Raw genomic sequence first — 23,047 nt, 5'->3', positions numbered from 1 at the left:
GAACCTGAAATGTCTTCTTTGTCAGGTTACTTTTAACAGAAAGCCATTTCTGTTCACGTTTGCTGAATAGCTACCAGAATGCCCATGCTAGCAAGAGGCTACACAAGCAAGCAAGAGGAACAGAAGACCACTGTTTTTGTCAGTAACAGAGTTAATTCTGGCTGGGTTAAAATTACCCAAGGAGCTACAGTATTAATCATCTACATTTCCATAAGTCATCTTCCAAAGCTTATGGTTCTGTTGAGCATTTTTCCTATCTTATGCCAAACACTGCCTAAACCAGGAAATCATGTTTTCAAACAAGATCCTCTGCCACCATACCAGCAGGTACAGTAGGGCCTAATCCAGCACACCCAACACATAGCCATACACCACTGCCCAATAAAAGTACATCTCACACAGATGAAGAGAATTATAATCCACATGAAACAATATAGACACTGCTAGTTAAAACTTCAGGAAAGGGGTGGTAGTACTCATGATAAAGGGTAAGCAAGCATTTCTCAGATTTGAGACAGTGCAACTGATTCCCTCCATACGCTTTTTTCTTTATATCAGCAGAACTGAACTAAGACTTACTATGCATATTATTATGAGCTGACCATTCACAAAGTGACTGCTCATGAAACTGTCTACTACTTTAACCTTTAAAAGATGTTAAACTGTATTTTAGCTCCTAAAAACAGCCCAATATTAATTCATGAAATATTTTTTACCATTTTTATATGAAATTATATTAATATACATCTAAAAAGAAACTCCTAAATAACTGCTAAAGGTCTCAAAATGCTAATTGTAAATATCTGTTTCCCTGTAGGGAACAAATTCATGGTTTTAAGAACTTTTAATTGTCTGTGACCTAGCAAGGATAACTAGCATACTTCTCACCAAGCATCATTCTTACTGATTGAAATACCTGTAATTTCCCTGTAGACCAAAGCAGATCTTATCAAATGACTACTATGCCCTGAAGAGGCCATAAATTATTCATGATATGCAGTGACATGATACCATATGGGGGGAATGAAGGTGGAAAAAGAATATACATGATGTCAATGAATTGCAATTTGCGTCTGAATGGTGTGCTATCACCAGTTTCACCAGCAACAGACAAATGAAACAAGTGACTTGAAAGCTCCCATGTGAACATACACAGCTCAAAGTTTACATGCAAGTCACATCACAGCAACACCTTAGTACCTAGAAGGCATCATTAGTTCTGAACTTACAGAGTGACTTGGCTTTACAAAGGCAAGCAAATTAATCTGTAAATTTTAAGCCTTGCAATATAAAGAACTGTGAGCGTCACTGCACTAACAAAGATATAGAAGGCCACCTAAGCAGCATATGCACTTGATCTGTGGAACAGATTTCTGCTTCTGTGATAAAGCTAAGCAGCAAAACCCTAGAAAGGCAAGAAAATAGTAAAATCACTGCAGGAAATACTAGATACGATGGACTTTGCAAGCACCACAGCTCAATGTCAGATCTCAAGAGACTACAGGAACTGAAAGTATAAGGTATGAATATATTAAAGCCCATAGCAGATGGACACAGAAAGGAAACAGAAGTATTGTTTCTCATAAAGCAGAGAGAATTGGGGATCTCAAGTAGACAACAGTAACTGCAACTCTACATATACTTCACTTAAAAAACTAGAATCCCTCATCAGCAGGCACACCACCCTGACTAGTTTTACACATCTGCATCAAGGGAATTTTTGAGCTAACCCAAATTACCTATTGGTATGACACTGATATTTCAGAGTGCCTCTGAAGCTTTTTGCCTACCACATGCTGACCTTGCCATTACCAGCCAAGGCACTGGTGGGAATAATACACTGCAAGCCAAGCAGCAATTTGGAAAACGTAACAGAGGAAAGAGACACGAAGCACATAGTAACAACTGCAAATCAAGCTCAAGTAGCCAGTCTCAAGGGGAATGCTAGTGATTAGAGATGACAAATTTGCACGCTAATGTTTCTCTAATTACCTTTCTTTTGAACCAAGTGTCTGATTTTTTTTGCCTCCAACTTACAGCATGCTACACGCTGTCACTTCAAGAGGTTCCCTGAAGTCAGAGAAAAGAGGACAACCCTGAAAAAAGCAGGTTAAATTGGAGCAAGTTGTGAAACAGTAGATGGAGACATCTACTTGCTACATAAGTGTGAAGACTACACCATAGGTAAATCCTTCTGCTTCTGACGAAGTGTTCATAAAAGGTAAACCCAAAGAAATGATCACTAACAGATTAGATTTCCAGGTCTTGCGAGAAAGGGGTAAGGGAAGAAGCTTTGCACTGAATTCCTGAAACAGACAAACAACAACAAGAATTACACAGCGTTCATGCATGAATACAAATTAAAGGCCGTTGCAGGTTTTTGGCATTTGTGCCTGAAGAACTGGTCACTCACCTTATGCCAGATTAAAATTAAAGCTTCAGGTACAGATAACTTCCCTGCTTTGCAATAAGGGAAGCCAGTGCCTCAAGAGGCTTGCCGGTTGCTCTACAGTCTCAATAATGTCTCAAAACCAGAACAAAGGTGTTGGCAGCTCTCAAACCGGCTTCCAGAAACCCTACAAATTCAGGATATTTTTTACTTGTGAAAACTGAGGTAACTACTACTTAACCCTTGACAAAATACTACTTTAAAATGTAATAACCCCTCCCCCCCCCAAAAAACACACCAAAAAAAAAACACACACACAGACCCCTGGCAATACTCATGAGTAATTTTACTTAAGGGAATAATTCTTGCTGAAGTCAACTGGACTGTTCATGAATTAAGTGCCCTCATCTTCTAATCAGGAACCAACAAGTCAGTTAGAAAAAAAAACAAGTATCCAAAACAAAACATTCTTTGTCATGTTAATGTCATGGCACATTTCATCCATTTGTTTGGCACAAGTTAACTCATTCATTCTAAGCAAATATAAAAAGATGCCATAAAATTACGATATTGAGGTTTGAACGTATAAGTATTAAGTAAAAGCATCCCACCCCCCAAAATACCTGTAAATCAATAGACAATAGGCAAAAAAAATAGGCCAACCTGACTTGAGAAAACTCTCATGAAGTTTTATTTTGCAATCCTGGTCACAGATGTTGTCTGGAGTACCTTTAACACATTCATTCATTCATTCCTAATACATCATACAAGCTAGTCCTTGCTTTTAATTCTAATTAGGCTTTGCTGCTGACTTAAGGTAAAATAAAATCTCTGCTAAACTGTATGAAAATGGAAAATAATAAAACCAGAATATTCCCCACCATTTGGTCAAAGGAAAGCATCTTTGCTTTGGGTCATACCTACGTAACTAGAATATTAGAGATCATTAGGAATTTAAAATGACTTCCAGATACTCTGCTCAGGGAATTCTGCCTATTCTCAAAAGGTTGCTATTTTATAGCTAGAAATCAGATACTTTCAAGGTTAGTTTTTCCTCCTCCCTCCAATATTGCTTACACTGTATTAACACAATGGTATTTAATCCCACCTGACCAGCAGTAGTATCGGAGATGCAGCTAAAAATATATCTGCAGGGCAGAGGGTCACATTCACAAAATTAGCTAGTTCATAAACAGGAGTGCGCAAGGAATAAGAGATCCTTATTAGCAACTGCTAAAAGCACTATCACGGAATATACCATCACAAATTCCTCAGTACTAATGAGCTGCATATAATACATATTCCCAGAACATCCCAAAACTGTGTGTAGGCAGAGACTGCACAAGTTGTCTACAGAAATTCATGTGTGTTGTAGTAGGATTCAAACCAGTAGATCTACCAGAAAACTTTCATCTGTAAAAATATACTTTGAGAATAAAACCTCTCTTTACGCTTTGCTTCTTTAAAGCTGGAGCAGGAATACAAAGTCTGTTTTTACTTGAAGGTGCATTTTCAGTATAATGTGCTTCCACATTTGAAATACAAAAGGAGAAATGAAATATATCAATTTTAGCTACTTCATTTAAAACACAGGTGGAAAATTCTGCCCCAATCCTATTTTTTTAATATATAAAAAAAACAAACAAAAAAAACAAAACAAACAAACAAAAAAAAAACAAGAAAAACACCAATCAACCCCACCAAACTCACAGGCACATTGTCTTGTTCTTTTGTAAGAGTGTGGGAAGAAAAGACTAGTAAGTAAACAAATTGAAAAGTTAAAGAGCAGTCCAAGGCAAACATTACCCTGTCTAAAAAGTAGGGCATGGTCAGTCTTTCACAGGAGGCTGAAACCTTCTAACTTGTTTTGCCAATGTAAAATAGCTTGTTTATGACTTAACTGACAAATGAAGCAAGGAACATCTCACTTCCCCACCTAAATATCTCCCAGCTGACCTGAGAAATCCACTCATTACACCAAGCCAAATGAGGAGTGTTCTTTATTGCTTGAAAACAATTTTCACATGCTTCTCAAGTAAGATTATATTTATCAATAAAAAGCTCATTTTCAGTGATGCCATGCAGCTATTGGTCCCAGGTGCACGCTCAGAGAGAAGTACAGGTCCACTAGTGTGGCACTAGAAGGGCTAACAGAGCCTCACTACATCACAACAAGGCAGCTGTTTGCTGTGGCTCATGTATGCACAGCTCCACCTCTCACTCTTCTCTCCTAACTGGGAGCTACACACAGCCCTGTATAAGTAAGATTCAGCTGAACACCACTAGTTAATAATGCTTTTTTGGTTTGGTTTGTTTTTTTCATGATAACTGATTCCAGTTTTTCCATTCGTAGAAGATAACTGCAGTTTCCTTTTCAGTCCTACTGTCCAGGCAGCTAAGGGTAAAAGCAGGAGATACTGAACTAGGAGACTGAACAGGAGAAATGAACTAGGAGATATTCTTCTATTCTAAGATAAAGTAATGAAATACCATGAGTAGGAGTTATAAACCCAATACTCCCTCTGCATACACCCTGGGTGTGTCCATCACATCAGTCAGGCCTGGCACTCCCTATGGCTGCAGTTCTGATCTGAAATTCAAGAGCAGAATTGTTGTGGTTGGACAGAAATGAGGCAACAGAGACTGCCATATTCATTTTTCTCACCTCACCCTTACAAGATTTTGGAGTCATGACAGAACTGTAGGAAGTGGTGCATGATTGCTCCCAACTGCACTGCATGAATTGTCTCTGGTGCATCCCACAAGTGGAACATGCAAGACCCACTCAGACACATCTCATGTTAACTGTTTTTTTTGTATATATACAGGACAAGGGTAACAGGTTAAAACTTAAAGAGGGGAAGTTTAGATTGGATATAAGGAGGAAATTCTTTCCTGTTAGGGTGGTGAGGCACTGGAATAGGTTGCCAAGGGAGGTTGTGAATGCTCCATCCCTGGCAGTGTTCAAGGCCAGGCTGGACAAAGCCCTGGGTGAGACAGTTTAGTGTGAGGTGTCCCGGCCCATGGCAGGGGGGTTGGAACTAGATGATCTAAAGGTCCTTTCCAACCCTAACCATTCTATGATTCTATGATTCTATATTCAGGGCTTGATTTTTAAATAGACAGAATTTCATTAAAGTTATACCATGTCAGCATAGAACCTATCCACAATAGGTTTCAAAATAAGCAGATGAGTCACTTAAGCAAGCTAATCATGTTCCTTGAGATTGTTCTGCAGTTCTCATGAACAGAAAGGGAATTTGAAACAGCAAACAGGTTAGAGAGCTGTCCTGGGTTCAGCAGTAGCAGTTATTTCTCTCCTCCTTGGTAGCTGGTGCAGTGCAGTGTTTTGACTTTCGGCTCGGGAACAGAGCTGATAACAATGATCTTTTGGTTTGGCCAAGGACTTTGTGAGCCTCATGCTCTGCCAAGGAGGAGGGAAAGCCAGGAGGAAGCAGAGACAGGACACCTGACCCGAACTGACCAAAGAGGTATTCCATACCACAGCACGTCATGCCCAGGATGTAATTGAGAGTTACCTGGAAGGGCTAAGTCTGCAGGGTTGGAGGAGGTATCGGCCAGTGCTTGGTCAGGCTGGGGTGGGGGGCGAGTTATCAGTCGACTGGTGGTGAGGTGTTGTATTCTCTTCCCTTGTTATTTCCTTTATCATTATTATTACTGGTGGTACCAGTAGTGATTTGTGCTATACCTTAGCTACTAAACTGTTTTTATCTCAACCCGTGGGAGTTGCATTCTTTTTGATTCTCCTCTCCGTCCCTCCAGGAGTAGGGAAAGAAGGCGGGAGTGAGCGAACGAGTTTCCTTGACTGGGTTTAAACGACGACAAGAGATGAATAAATATAACTGCTTGGCCACAAATAAACCCATGCTTAAGTGTCAAGTACCTGTATTTCATTCCTCTGTTAAAAAGGAAACATCTCTCAGAATGGAGATTTAAATACATGTTAAAAAATACTGTTGCGGTCCTTCTAACATGGTTTGTATCAATATACTTAAATCAGTATCTACATAAGAATTCTGGTGATCAAACTACAAAAATGCAAGTAATGCGAATAAGCCAACAGATCCAGATTGTGATAACCCAAGAAGTGAGCTACCTAGTGCTGAAGACCAGCCTGAAGACTCCACCAACTTCAGATTCTTTCCATGAAGCATCATACTATGGTTAATTTTAACTCTGGTATCAGTTTGGATTTGGCGCCTTGTTTACTATGCATCTTAATAAAAAAAAAAAAACCTGACTAGAACACCCTGGAACTAGCACACATCATCTAAAAAAAAAAGAAATAAAAATGCGCATTTCTTTTTCAATGGCATATCTGACAATAACATGAAGGTCTACAGGAAGCCTTGACAGTAAGAATCTCACTGAAAAGAAGGAAGAATCAACAGTTTGAGAACAGACAGATTTGGAAAACGACAGAACACACCTCTTATGGAAGGCAGGGGAGAAAAATCAAACTGAGGATTATTTTGAATACCAGACATCCCACTTTTATAAAAAGATTATCTGTTTCATACATTTTGCCTATGACGTAATGAATTAACATTTAGAGATTTAATTTTGAATTACAAACAAAAAACTCTCAAAATTACTGCCTGTATCCCTGGCTTCCAAAGGTGTATGAACACATGGGAACATAATGCCCAGTGTTAGAAGATGACATGTATCCACGAATCTATAAAATCTGGATAATGGAAGCTTTTGCAATACCCCAGTTAAACAGAACACCTTAGAGCTTTGCCTCAGTTACCTGTAAGAGACAAGCTCCAGAAATGTAAAGGTATGATTAAACCTTCTCAGTTATGGACAAACAAGTTCTGTCTTCTTGTAATCAAGGTTTGACTTGGACATCAACATCTGGTCACACAGGAGATGTGCTCTGATTACTTCGGTTTCAAAGTTTCAGAGCACCATGTGTTTTCCTGAACTACAATTCCCCTCTGCCCCCAAAATATTAGCTAATAACTCCCTAGAAATACCAACATTAAATTAACTGCCAAATTCAGTATTGCTCCCTAGCTTAACAGGTTTCTTTCTCTTGGAATATCTCTTGGCAGTTACAGTTGACATGGTCAAATTTACACTCCTCTAGAAGCTAAACAGTCACTAGTTCCTGCTGTTGCAAAGGGTAACAAGAGCAAGGGCTCCAGTTTATGTATGGCTCTTGTCAACGTAAACTGAAAATTCAGATGGGAACTTCAGCTTTAGACTAAGATTAAGAATGGCTTTTTGATGGGGCAGTCTCAGCCCGATTATTGTAAAAAAACACAGCTGGATGCATGTCAAACAATTTATTACAAGCCCTTTTTCTAACAACAGACAACCCAAGATGGGTAGGAACATCCTGTCTAATCGTTCAACAACAAAGTACAACCCAAAGCAAGAAGTATGTCTTACTGAAACTGGTCTCAATGGAGCACTTAGCTGGAATGCAAGAAAGCCAGTTACTGGGAGTTCACAGCCAGACTGCTATGGTATTCCACATTCATAGTCTCAGGCAACATACAAGCATATGCAATCCACCAACCCAGAACAAAATGTAGTATTGCTCAAGAGCCCCTTTTATTTTTATGTAGGGAGATGCATATTACTACTAAATCAAGACAGAAATGACAGAAAGAGATTTTCTTCTTATTACTTTAAATAGTAGGTATTCTTGCCTTTCTCCAACTCCTAAATTACCAAATGCTGAGAGCAATCACCCAAGGAGTAGCATGGTATTAGGACAATGACACCTACCAGGTAAGTGCTTAGACCAAAGGTGAGGAAACATTTAGTGAATAATCAAGCATATGATTTTTGACATAAGCAGTCAAGTTTTGACTAGCTGTTTCATTACTTTTAATAAGCAAGCCAAGCATCCAGGAACGTTTCTAGGTACAGTTAGGTAGTCATTATCAAAGCAAAGAGGGGAAAGAGGACTGGCAAGTTGAGTAACTACAAATAAAATGAACCAAAAAAAAAAAAAGCATGTAGTCTACATCTCCATATAACAATGCATATGTTCAGGTGAAGAGGAAAGAGTGCTAAAGCACAAGTAATCCATACCCTTAATTTCCTTAAGGGGAAAATGGATGACCCAGGGAACCACAGACCACTCAGTCTCGCCTCTGTGCCTGGCAAAATCTTGGAGCAGATTCTGCTGGAAGCCATGCTAAGGCACATGAAAAACAACAAGGTGCTTGGTGACAGCCAGCATGGCTTCACTAAGGGGAAATCCTGCCTGGCCAATTTGGTGTCCTTCTATGATGGGGCTACAGAACTGATGGACAGGGGTAGAGCAGTTGATGTCATCTACCTGGTTTGTGCAAAGCGTTTCACACTGTCCCACATGACATCCTTGCCTCTAAATTGGAGAGACATCAATTTGATGGATGGACCACTCGGTGGATAAAGAACTGGCTGGATGGCTGCACACAAAGCGTTGTGGTCAATGGCTCAATGCCCGGCTGGAGACCAGTAACGAGTGGTGTCCCTCAGGGATCAGTGTTGGGACTGGTTTTGTTTAACATCTTTGTCGCTGACATGGACAGTGGGATTGAGTGCGCCCTCAGCAAGTTTGCTGATGACACCAAGCTGTGTGGTTCAGTTGATAGCCTGGAGGGAAGGAATGCCATCCAGAGGGACCTTGACACGCTTGTGAGGTGGGCTGATGCCAACCCCATGAAGTTTAACCATGACAAGTGCAAGGTCCTACACCTGGGTCGGAGCAATCCCAGGCACAGCTACAGGTTGGGCAGAGAAGAGATTCAGAGCAGCCCTGCGGAGAAGGACTTGGGGGTGTTGGTTGATGAGAAACTGAACATGAGCCGGCTTCAGTGTGCGCTTGCAGCCCAGAAAGCCAACCATATCCTGGGTTGCATCAAAAGGAGCATGACCAGCAGGTCGAAGGAGGTGATCCTGTCCCTCTACTCTGCTCTCAGGAGACCTCACTTGAAGTATTGTGTGCAGTTCTGGTGTCCTCAACATAAAAAGGACATGGAACTGTTGGAACAAGTCCAGAGAAGGGCCACGAGGATGATCAGGGGACTGGAGCACCTCCTGTATGAAGACAGGCTGAGAAAGCTGGGGCTGTTCAGCCTGGAGAAGGCTGAGTGGAGACCTCATAGCAGCCTTCCGGTATCTGCAGCGGAACTACAGATGTGCTGGGGATGGACTCTTCATTAGGGACTGTAGTGACAGGACAAGGGGTAATGGGTTAAAACTTAAACAGGGGGAGTTTAGGTTGCCCAGGTAAGTTGTGAATGATCCATCCCTGGCAGTGTTCAAGGCCAGGCTGGACAGAGCATTCGGTGAGACGGTTTAGTGTGAGGTGTCCCTGCCTATGGCAGGGGGGGTTGGAACTGGATGATCTTAAGGTCTTTTCCAACCCTGAATATTCTATGATTCTATGATTAATAAGCCGTTCAACAGGTAATCAAAAGACAATTAGTTTTTTTCAGTTCTCCACTGGATCTTTCCATCTGTGCATTGTTTTGTAGATAAAGTATCCTGTCTTTCATTCCCAGCACTGAGCAAACCAATAAACTCTGACACTCAGTCCCAGTCACCTTCTCCAGAACTGCTGCACATCCAAAGGTCTTCCACACCACAGATACCACAGAGGTCCAGTGATAGTTCTTACAGACCTCAAGAACCCAGAAGCCTTCATTACTCACACAGAAACGAATCACCAGTGTAAATACAGTTTACTGCACAGGACAGAAACACCAAACATGCTACTACAGGCTGCCTACAGAGTCTGTAGAAACTCCACCCTTGGAAATACTCAATACATTGAGTCCTAAGCCACCTGAATTGACTTCAGCCTGGCACTGGACTACACAGCTTGCAGTGGTCCTTTCAGGAAAACCATTATTTTTAACATCCTAAACTTACTCAGTTTTGATTGTCTACATGGCTGAAACACATTTTCAAGCACCCATATCTTTCTTTATACTAACCAGACAATTAGCAAACACACATGTAAGTACACTTAATAATCCACCAGACTTTCTTCTGCCAACACTTTAAGAAATGCAATTTAGACTACAAGCACCAAAACATTTTCAAGTTTATTGCTATAGCCATTAGTTATGAGTCTTACTATATCAATGGACTTTCCTAGCTTAAACTTACTGTATTACTAGCAGATGCTTTCTTCATTACATAGCACTAGTATACATCACAAAAGCAAAAGCAACATTAGATCTGATTTACCATAAAATTTTGGACAAGAGATGAACAAACAAAAGAAAATCTAGGTCCAAGACTCCTCATTTTCAGGCATGAGTATTCTGATTTCTATCAGAACGAACTAGAAAAGCAACCATTCCTAATTAATCTCCACATTCACCATATTATAATTTATCATTATCAATCAAACACACATTTTGTAACATCCAAAAAGAAAAAAAGACCAAAGCAATTCTGGAAATATGATTTATGAACTTAAGTTGTATGCCAAATGTGTACTTCAGTGCCAAATCACAATACTATTTCAAGATGCAAATACAAATAAAACTCTCTCTTTGTCTTGAGGTGTACCATTTACTATGACCATACATTTCAGCTTTAAGCTATGTAAGTATTACATTCAAACTGCAAATTCGTGGGAATAGCCCATCCCAGAAATAAAAGACCTTTTGTCAATATCTGCTCCTCCTATAAGATCAGATCAGTTGCTGTCAAACCTGAAAGTCCTACTGTAAGAGAAGACAGCTGACCTGTTTGTTTCCCTACTCCTAGCAACATGAAGAAACACTGTCCATATTCCAGCTTCTGGAGTCTTCCTCGAAGAAATTAAAATTTTAATTTCTCTTCAGTACTATTGAGAAGGTCCATGCACTGTTGCACAAAAACCATATCATTACCTTGATATGGTTTGAGGTTGAGGTTTACACTTAAAGTCGAGCACAGCTGCTTATAAAGCAAGAAAGACCTAGCTTTTAAACAACCACTGCATTACTGAAACCTCTACTAGCATAACTCATCTCTACCTCTAGTTTTATGCTTTATTGAAAGATGCATAATTTCTGATTTACTTACTTTTATAACATACCTCATAATAATAAAGTGTGTGTGCATATATATCTCTCCCCCAGAATGAAAGCTTTACTTGCTAGAACAGCAAACACAGCCAGGGAGAGTTATCCATGGCTTTTAAGTTAGACAGAAGTATCCTGACCTCTAAAAAGAAAACAACAAAGTGAAGCCATGTGAGATTTTTCAGAGTATCCATTCTGAGGATCCTAAGAGCACGACCACAATGTTCTGTCTCTTAAGTAGGAAGGGAAAGCCAGAAGACAGACAGGACAGTCATAATAAACGTTCAGGAATAACAGTTGCAGAAGTGGGAAGCTACATGGGGGATTCTGGAGACAGTCTGAAGAGAAAATGTTCCCACATCTGTGATTCCCAGTATGTAAGCTTGTGGCATGCCTTTGTATTTCTACTATCTCTTCACAACAGACAGCCTGGAGAATTAGGCTCTCCAGGTTTTAGAAAACAGAAATAAATGTACTCTACAAGGGGACCTCCTATATACCCAGAGAATGGCACAGCCATGCTAAAGCGTTCTTGAGCACCAAATTAATACAAACAATTCCCCTTCTAAAAACTCTTGTTCTGGATGAGATAGAGTTAATTTTCTTTCTAGAAGCTGGTATACTGTTGTTTTGGGTTTTGTGTGAGAATAATGTTGATAACACATCAATGCTTTAGTTGTTGCTATGCAGTGCTTACGCTAAGTCAAGGACTTTTCAGTCTTATGCTCTGCCAGTGAGGAGGGGCACAGGAAGCTGGGAGGAAGCAGAGACAGGACACCTGACCAAACTGACACCTGGGAAGTCAACCGGAAGGGACCTATCACTGCTCTGGTCAGGCTGGGTATCGGTCAGCAGGGGGTGGGCAACTGTGTTGTGCACTACTTGGTTTTTCAGGCGTTTATTCCTTTCTGTTTCCTTTGCAGTATTATTATTTTACTTTATTGCAATTATCAAACTGTTCTTATAAAAAAACACAGGTTTTTACCTCCAATTCCCATCCCTGATTCTTCTCCACATCCCACTGCAGGGAGGAAGTGAGCAAGTGGCTGCATGATACTTAGTTACTGTCTGGGCTTAAACCACCACAAAAAAAATACGTCATACTATTTTCCAATTTTGAATGAATTAGTGAAACCAATGAACCTCTTTAAAAACAATATATATATACACACACATACATATACACACACCCCTTATAAAACGCCACAGGTATGACAGAAAAATACACTAAATGGCCATTTCATTCATCATTTCTACTTTTAACCTTGACCATTAAAGCACCAAATAGAAAGGGCAAAGATAACTTGTTATTTGAGAAGAATCTTTCTATGGAGCTTTTGGTTGAAGGATGGATTTCATTCATGCTTTCTATTCTTAAAAATCCATGAAACAGGGCTGAAGAGCCAGCTAATCTTATTTCTTTCAGATGCCAGTTCAGAATTAAGAAGGAAGATTTGCTTTCAACTTTGAGCAGCTGTCATGGTTTAAACCCAGTCAGGTACCTCGTTCACTCACTCCCCCCTTCTTTCCCTCCCCCTACTCCCAGGGGGACGGAGAGAAGAATCAAAAAGAATGCAACTCCCATGGGTTGAAATAAAAACAGTTTAGTAACTAAGGTATAACACAAATCACTACTGCTACTACCAATAATAACAGTGATAAAGGAAATAACAAGGGAAGAGAATACATCACCTCACCACCAGCCAACCGATAACTCGCACCCCCCCCCCCCTCCCTCAGCCCGACCAAGCACCGACCGATACCTCCTCCAACCCTGCAGTCTCCCAGCCCTTCCGGCTAACTCTCAGTTACATCCTGGGCATGACGTGCTGTGGTATGGAATACCTCTTTGGTCAGTTTGGGTCAGGTGTCCTGTCTCTGCTTCCTCCTGGCTTTCCCTCCTCCCTGGCAGAGCATGAGGCTCACAAAGTCCTTGGCCAAACCAAAACATCATTGTTATCAGCTCTGTTCCCAAGCCGAAAGTCAAAACACTGCACTGCACCAGCTACCAAGGAGAAAAATGACTGCTACTGCTGAACCCAGGACAGCAGCTTAGCAGGCAGGCTTGGCTATTACTCAAATCCATAAGGCTGCAATGAAGCTCCCAACTCTCCCTCGATGGGTTGATGAAACCCAAGAAATGTGTTACAGAATCACATTGGCAAACACCAGAAGGATGTGTGCATGCATAAATACAGCACATCATGATTCTCTCTTCTAGCAAGACACAAAATCTCATGTAACGAGTTATGTCACCTGACTGTCTAAAGGCAGTCTATCTTCAGCCAGTCAGAATTAATGTTTTGACGTGTCATACCATGCAGATTTCCACGAAAAACCGACCACACTCAAGATGATTTAGACAGCAAAGCACATAAGAATCATGTCTGAATAGTCACAGAGCACTTAAGGAATGTGAACACAACACTCAGGAACAGCATCTACCTGAAAAACAGGATGTAGCATAAAACGTGCTTAATTTTATGACACACAGCAGTTATATTTCTGGAGTAAGAGTATCACAATGTTCCTCAAAGGACATACAAATTCCCTGTGGTCGTGATATGAAAGCATACATAGGAAGAATTAAACACTGTTAAATACTTGAATCACCAGAGTACATAAATTAAATCAAAATAGGGCCTATTTCATATTAGGTGAGGCACAAAACAAAGCCAGTTCCCGAGATAATTACCTAAACTACTTGTCGCACTGCAAGCACTAGGCAATTAATATTGAAACGGTGCTGTCTCCGCCAGAGGGAAAGATGCCATATAGTTAAGGATGTACAAGTTCATTTTCTATTGTGCAAGCCTTGTTTGGATCACTTGTTTCTATCTCATCTGCATAAATTCTGTAAAGTTATCATTTAATTATGCAGTACATAAATCCCTGTTTCAGTTGGTTTAAGCTGTTGCAGTCAGTGCAGAGGAATTCATCTGTCTCCCTAGTAACACACACCTGATCCAGAAACTCAACTCGGGCACAGCAACACAGGCAGCAAAAGCAATTTGTGGAAGTGACTTTAAAAAGGCCTTTACCCACCAATGAAGGAAAACTGCTCCAAATGACTAAATTCACAGCCTCAATCTGCAAAGCCCCCCCACACTGCAGCAATGTTCAGAAGCGTTTTCCACCAATCTAAGCCAAACTACTGCAGCCATCCTTCCTTGATGACGGTAAACAACCAAACCAATTTTGTAATCACACCAGGAGCGGTATTACAAAGGAAGTAACCTGGGACTAACTCAAGGCATCTCTTGCAAGCTAACTCACCACACTGTGACCTGGTGGTCCTCAACCACCACTGCCTGAACAGACCATGGTGCAGGACAGTGCCATCCTCTGCCCTGGCTCTTAATCATTACAACAGCTCCAGCTTACAGCCCAATTCCCATACCAGGGGCAGTTATTGACCTCATTTTCCCTTTGGCGATGACGCCTGGATAAATACTGACAAACGTTGCTGTTAGCATTCAGGCAGAACATTCAAGTCACTGTCCTCTGATGAGAGGCACTCGAACAGGTTGCCCAAGGAAGTTACGAATGCTTCATCCCTGGAAGTGTTCAAGGCCAGATTGGATGGGACTTGGAGCAACCTGATCTAGTGAAAGGTGTCTGTGTCCATGGCAGGGGTTGGAACTAGATGAGCTTAAGGTCCTTTTCAACCCAAGCCATTCTATGATTCTATACCTAAAGTTAATTGAGAACGGGAGGGAGACAGGAAAAATCAGTCCAGGTCCACCATGAGATCAAAGGCCATGCAATTTCTCATGCTGCCTGAAGGTGAACTTCTTCAAAGCTAACATTTACCCAGAAAAGATGCAGCAGAACTGCAATAAAATCAATACATCCAACAGTCCTCAGAAGTGACAGCACCTATTTCTACATATGTGGTTTGAAAAAGAACACCATCAAGGAACCAGAAAAAGTTCAGAGGATTCTGTTTTATTGCTGGGAAGCTTCATACTTGGGCCGCACAAGCTCCTTCTAAATGCCCTGGCAAAACAGGTGTTGCTAAGGGTTTTTTTAATATGCAAATCTCTTGCCTTTAATCAGTCACAACAGATCTTCTAATCAAACTCTGCTCCGATACTTGGAGCCTTTTTTTCCCTCCAAGAAACAAGCAAGTTGCCCTTTCACCATCCAGCCAGTTAACAGAACTGTTGTTTTTTTCTTAGAAAGGAAAAAAGAAAATAATTATTTCTTTCCCATCAACTGGTATACAATTTCTCAGCAAGACTTCCTCAATTCAATTCTATTAGTCCAACTCAGGACTTCTTCCCCAAAATTGTGCAGCAGAGTAGTTGCGAAAGTTGATTATGATGACCATTCAGGATGTGAAAAATTAACTGTCAGGCAAATATTTGTTGAATTAGTTCTGCAAACACAGGAAAATGCTCTTTCAACTCCAATTTTCTGAGTATTTACCACCCCTTAAAATTATCCCATACTTCATAAAGTTAATTAGTTAAAAATCCCAATGAACCAATTTTAAAATATATGCAGGAATGCTAGAGCACGTTTTTCCCTTCTGCTGTAAGTAGCAGCTGTCCTATTTATCTTTCAGGCTTTTTACTCCACACTGGGACTGTTTACACATAAACTCTGACAGAAGTGGAAGAACGTACTTTTAAAATAAAAGACTACTTGCTTCAGAAATTGAAGATAATATCACAAAATAACCTTTATAAAGAGCTATAACTTTCACATTGTTTTGAGCTTATCTCCACAGACACTGTTGGCTAATTCCATTTAACTAGAGAAAGCCAGGTTGCCTTCCAGGAAAATAACAGATTAGCCTTTATTTATAAAAAGTGATTCTTTGAACTTTTAAATACAAATATGTATTTCACCTCCACAAGTACTACCCCTCCCCACGATCTCCCACACAGCCACCATCTGTAAGGCTCTACTGCCTAGCAAATAAGACAAAAATAATGCCCTGCTGGCAGTCGTTTGGCCAAATGATAGCACATGAAATAACAGGTAATCAAAGAACTAGTGAAACAGTTTAATGGCTACACTGCTGCAGCACAGTTTTCACACACCATCTGAGATACATAAAATGCTCTGCTGGTGCCATGAAGGTAGGTAGCATTTCCTTGAAGTTATGGCATATTTTATGCATATATAAATGTGTGTGTGCATATATACATAAACTTAGCAAGATTCAGGAGTATTTAGGTGTTTGTGAACCATAACAACTGGAGCAAATAAAGATAACAACAGACTCCTGAGTTTTCAAGCTCCCATCACAACAGAAAAGTGCAATGCCCTCTTTTCACAGTACCTTCAATGTTCCTTTCTACCATCCTCTCTTGGAGGAGACATTAAAGAAAGACAATCTGAATGAAATATCAGTTAAATTCACACACACCCTAAATGGATGAAGTCAGATTAATTCAGGACACATTACCTAACAGTTGGCTAACACCACAGGCTGTAACCTGACAGACAACTTCTCCCTTCCACACCCTGTCCTTCTGGGTTACCACTCCTCTGCCTTAGCTGACCTGTGCAGTCTCAAATCAGACATAGGTTAAGCGTCATGAGAAGGAAGGAATGGGGAAAAAACAAGGTACAGGAGAAGTAGTTATGGAGGGTTTCTAATTCTCTCTTACTGGGGTTTGTAGCTTATAGATAGCAGATATATACTGGCCTCTCTGGTATCACAAGTAAAAGCTGACAACTCCACGAAGCACATAACCCGTAAAATAAAAATAAACCAACACATACAATGCTCATACACACAGTGTTAAAAAAAGGCTCTCTTTAAAAAAAAGAGTCTTCTTTAAACTCTGAAAGTTTCTGACTTTCAGAGGCACAAAGGCAACATTTCCCAGACTTTGTTGAGTCTCAAGCTTTCGTTCCAATAGTAACTTTAACTGACTAGCACTCAAAACTTGGAGTTTCATAAAAAGAGATCCATTTTTTAAAAGATGACAAGATTAATATTACCTTTCTATTTCAAAAAATGGCAAAAAGACTACAAAACAAGAAGTAATGAATTTTCCAAGCAGGTCCAAGAACCTTTCTAACAGTGAAGAGAAAAACTGGCACAGGGTAATTGTATCAATGCTACCCATGTTACTCAGGAAATCTTTTCCTGCTAACATATAACAAATATTTCCATTTTCTTTTAAAGCCTGTTTGGTGTTATTTGGTACACATAAATTTTGGCCTATGAAACTGCTAAAGTTTGTACCGAAAGGCATGCTTCCTTGTAAACAACTCAAGTTTTAAAACCTTACCACTTTTCATCATTGAACAAGGAGTGTTATACCATCTGTTGCATCTTAATGGCTTTGTTCCCTTGTTATATAGCTTTTGTCCAAAAAACATCACTACTGCCTAAAACTGAAGTCTGTTGTCTTTTATCAAGTGGCTGATACACACACAGTTTGTTTACTCCCACCAGTTTTTGAACTACATTGCATATGTTGAAATTCATGAAGAGATTAAAGTGCAAGTTTTATCTTAAAATTGCTAAGACTGAAAAATTTTCATGTGATACTGTATTTTCTGTCCATTGTCTTCTGCTTAACCTGGGTTTATCCCACCTGAAAATTGCAACTCATTCATTTTTAATGTGATGCATGATCTTTGTTACATTAACATCTAGACCCAAGCAATATTGACTATATTAACTGACAAAACCCAACACTTGAATTACAGCACTCTCTGCCAGTTAACTAAAGAAAGCTTGTATGAAAACCTTTTTCGTTTTGTTTGTTTCAAAGGGCAAAAGCATGGAGCATGGAAACCAAGAATTACAATGTAAACGAACAGGCTGGTAAAGTATTTTAACTTCACATACTTTACTAGTGTTATATTTTAAGCTAGAGTTGGGAAGAAGGTATAAAGCTGACCCGATGACATAGTATGTGATAAACTTCTAATTGTCTTTTGCCCACCAGCCTCTGAACTTTGGCACCATTGACAACTGTACAATGACTTGAAATACGAGTTAGTAATTGCTGTTGGTCTCTGTACGTAATTCCAACACATCAGCCAAATCTTTCATCAAGAATGAATATGCCATTTGTTTTCTGTAATTCCTGTAAACATTGTCATGCCACTGACCAAGACTTCCTTTCTACACAAAACCTGTATTTTCACAACCGAGTGCTCTGCTTTTCAATTCTGCCATGAGAAAACTGAGCCCATCCTACCTGTATGTACAGATGGTTAAGAAGCAGCAACCCGTGTCCTACTGCAATAAAGCATAAATTTTAAATGCACTGAAATACGAATCTACCTTGGAATCCTTTTCCCCTCCACCTGGAAAAAGAATATACAACCCTCTAAACCGGTTAATCATGCAGGCAATAATAACAGCATAGCAGTAACAGCAGGTCTTAGCACTCTCACCAATTTAATGGACAGGTTTTAAAGGAAAGTTTGTAGCTCCCTCAAGAGAAAAACCCCTGCTGCTGCTGTTGCCATTCTGTCACCACCCGAAAGAAAGAAACTCTAAACCTAAGGCCTGCTTTACAACAGTTCAAGCCATACCTTTACGGTCTACTTTACCTCCATTTTCCTCATTCTCTCCTTTTTTTTTTTTGCATTTCCCAATTAATTTTTTGCAGTTACTTGAAAATTCTTGTTTCATTACTTATTGCCTTTGCTAAAAGAAATTTCATTCCACATTCTATGTACTGGAAGATATATATTCTGAAAAAAGCAGAAAGGTGTCTTACATGTTTTTCGTATCATAAAGACCTGCAGAAATATTACCAGATACATAAAACATGGAGTCTCATCTTCAGAAGTGTAATGGTGTCTCTTGCATGCTGAATTAATTTCTTAACAATTTTAAATGCTATTAACACTCTGAAGTGCAAAGAAACCTAAAATGCCAGCGAAACATTTTTATACATTTAACATAAGTCTACCCCCAATTCAGATTTTTGTCAGATCACATGGCTAAAAGGTGATCTACAACTGCATACTGTCCTCCACTTCAACCATGACACACGTTTAGATTACAAGAGTTCTACACTTACCAAAACTTCCTCTGATAAACAGTCCGTGAAATAGTGCAACTCTAATTGAGCTGAAAGCTTAACAACTAAACCAAAATCTGTTTCACTTCAGACAAAGAAAATTTTCATGTGGTGATGAAGAAGGTGAAGACTCCAGTTTGGGGGGGAAGGGTTTCTTTTTCTCCAAGAGTTGCATATACTTCAGCGGCTTCATTTCTTCACCCACTACAAAGGCATTGTTTAAATACAGTATAAAAAGTAATATTGCTGTGCATTTCTCAAAACCACAAAGGCAGATTTATTGGAGAAAGCAAGAACTTATTGTTTGGTGGCACCAACTTAGGATTTTAAAAGATTTTTTTAAAAACCTTTGGGGAACAAGTTAGTATTTCTACCAAAGCAACCTCTTCCTTCTCTCAAATACACCGATGACAAAACTCTGAAGAGAGAGTCTTGTTCACCACAACCCTCCCACAGGTAAGCTCCCATACAAATGATGGCTCTCTATTATCACTGTTTTTCATTATATTCCAGCATTACTATTGACAATTTTCACATTAAATGCCACCCACATTCAGCTGACAAACCACGTGTTACTTCTCTGGCAGAATTCTTGCCGAGGAAAGTACTCCACAGTCAGCACCATGGTAGGTAAGTTTCTAACTTCTCCCACTGGCTTCTGCCTCCAGCATACTGTTTCCAACTACAGAGTTCCTTTCTTCCCTTAATACAAAAAGGAAATTAGAAACTGAAGTACTTCAACAAGAATTCCACCTAGAGCTCTTACTACCAGGCCATTTAACGTATCCAATTCATAGCCCCGTGGCAGGCAACAGATGGCAGAGCAGCCACCTCCATCTGCCTCCTGCAATTCTGCTGATCCGCTTCTGCAGGACAGTGTCCTTGGCCCTCCTGACCATGACTTTCCATCACACCCAAGAAGTTCCCTACCAAATCCTGGCCCAGGTTCAGTCACCCACAGCTGAGAGAACTCCTCAGGTCAACCTGCTCAGGAACATCTTTTCTGTTGCAAAAGAAGCTGGGGGCATGTTAAAAGGAAAAGCAACTCCAGCCAAGAGGTTACCATGGTAAATGAAGATCAGAAAAAACAGGGTGGGGAAATCAGAGTCTGAGGTTCAAAACCAACAGCCACTCAACTTTACATTTGGAGAGGCAGAGTATTGCTCTACAGTTATATGAAGTTAAGCAACCAATACTGAAAAGCCTGCAAGTAAACATTTTCACCAGCTACTGGAGGCTTTTCAAAAAGGAAAAGTTAAAAAAAAAATTTAAAAACCCAGTAAGTTTTCACAGATATATTTGCAGGTATATATTGGTTGCAAATGTTGGTAAAAGCAGAACATGGCAAAACCAGTTTAAATATTTTTATATTTTTTTAAAAAGAAGCCAAAACTACATACAGATGGCCCTACACTTTTTCTTCCTCCCTTTTCAAGTGGTAGATATACCTCTTCCTTGTTTTATTATTGATTTAGAAGAGCTAAAGATATGGGGAAGCAACTGATTATATTTAAATATAAAGACAGCATCTGAAAAACAACAAAGCCTTAAGTTTCACAATGCTCTAAGAATAACATTGCCAGCTTTTCTCCTCCTACCCTCTATTATTCCGCATGAAATAATCACATATTGCATACAGTCATTAATCAAAAGCTTCTCAAAGCTTTTCACAAACATCTAGTTAGGCCTTACAAAAGAAATAATAGTTTTCCATCTTTCCAAACAAACAGAAATCACAGACAGGGACCTGATCCAAGACAGCCCCATGTCTCAACCAGAACCTGTGTATCTCTTCCTCACTGCTATGCTGCCTGGTGCTCATTTGGTTGCCCTTTCCAGTCTTCCTCATTCACTACATGCTTTTAAACATACATCTTAAACCTATTTAACAGACCAGTCTAACTGCAGGGAAACTGTTCTTCAAATAAGCAGCAGGGTTTTCTTTGTATTAGGACCAAAGCATACTGCACAAAGCATTCTAATTACATCCGAACAACAGTACTGCTAAAAACCTGGCTTAAACAAGCGGTTGAGCCCAGCAATGCACGTTGAGATCTGCAGGAACTGAACATGCCATGAAGCTTCATGCCATAAGCTTCACTTAAAGTTGAGAATTTAGCCCCTTCCTTTCCTTGAAGGCCTACCACAATGAGAACACACCTGTACAACAGACCAACCCAGGCTCCATTTCAGCAATATTCTGATGAGTATTTGGGACCTTTAAATGCCCCTTACAACCCAAACTGTTCTATGAACCGTTCTATGAACTATTAATCAATCAACACTACTTAAAACGAATAATTAGGAACATCAAACACATCCCCTGCATGTAAAAACTGTAGGAGGCAAAGGTTAAATTTTGAAAAGAAGACACTTTGCTGTCTTCCTCAGACATGCTACTGTCACCTCTCCATATAACGTAAGTAACCTTGGTTGTCACGTTGTGCCCTACAGAACAGGCATTTGATAGAGAACTTAGTCAAGGCGGAAAAGGAGAGGAAAAATCTAACCAAACCTCACTGTGCAAATCCAGGTCCCAGGTATACTGGCTTTGTACACCATCAGTTTAGCTGAACGTATTAATATCCCAAACCACTTGCTTACAGCCAAGGATGACATGAGAGAGACCTAAATTAGTAAGGACAAAAATCAGCCAGGCAGGTTAGGCAAACAGCCAAGCCAGCCTATCTTACAGAGACAGCACTCGCACAATCCATGCGGCTGAAATTGGGAAGATGGGGAGGGGGAACTACTTGGCGGAGGGATAAACAGGACCTTATTCAAAGACACTTCTGGTCTGTCTCTATATGGCATTTTTCTCTGAGAATTAGAGAAGTCATACTGCAGTGGCATGCACCAACAGGTGTAGACTTCTTTCTCACTTGCACAGAGGTATAAAGTGAAGAATTGTAAGGTAACTAATGAAAGTATCCAGCACTTTAAACCACTTCACATCTTCCCTCCCACCTTCATAAAATTTTCTCAAGGGAGGCAGAAAGTAGCCTCTAATAAAGCTTTGTACAGACAAACTCCTTTTCACTATAATGTCTTATACTTTTAAAAGAACCACATGCCTGAAAGTAATTTACCAGATATTAAACTTAAAATTAAAAGGCAACACCCTTTTCTTTATGGTGACCTGACAAAGAAGGTGAACAAAGAAATAAAAACTTCAAAAAACGCATAATAAAATTTACAACGTTCATTACAGTACAGTCCAAGCTATTATTAAATAGCTAGCACTGCAGCTGAAGACACAGTATACCCTCTGAGAGTTTAGAAATGCTTTTTATAATAAATTGAAATGCACTTGAAACATGGTAAAACATAAACCCAAGGAAACAAGAACTGGTTCTGAACACAAGCATCTCAAAGCAAGCCAAAGCATCCAGTCCTTATTTCACTCCTCACTGCTCCTTATCTGTTCACAGGTAGAGTCTCAGAATCCTGTAGAAAATACATTTAATTACGACTGAGCAAAAGCAATCCTCTAGCCTCCAGATCCAAAGCAGGCAGTATTTTTGACAGCAAACTGTCCGTTATAAATACTGGGGGGGAACAACAACAAATGGTGCCCTTCCACACCAACAGACTGGCCA

The 23,047-nt window shown here is 40.0% G+C and overlaps 1 protein-coding gene across 1 annotated transcript in view; it reads right to left on the bottom strand.

Moving 5' to 3' along the window:
- Positions 1 to 23,047, bottom strand: part of SIPA1L1 (signal induced proliferation associated 1 like 1) — a 203,727-nt gene that overhangs the window by 146,862 nt on the left and 33,818 nt on the right. The gene's annotated exons all lie outside the window — the stretch shown is intronic.

Source organism: Pezoporus wallicus, unplaced genomic scaffold (genome assembly GCF_028554395.1).
Source record: "Pezoporus wallicus isolate ANWC-B61680 ecotype Strahan unplaced genomic scaffold, APGP_CSIRO_Pwel_v1 contig_2144, whole genome shotgun sequence".
Taxonomy (NCBI): domain Eukaryota; kingdom Metazoa; phylum Chordata; class Aves; order Psittaciformes; family Psittacidae; genus Pezoporus; species Pezoporus wallicus.
Note: the sequence above shows the minus strand (reverse complement) of the source record. Positions and strands in the feature narration are given on the sequence as shown.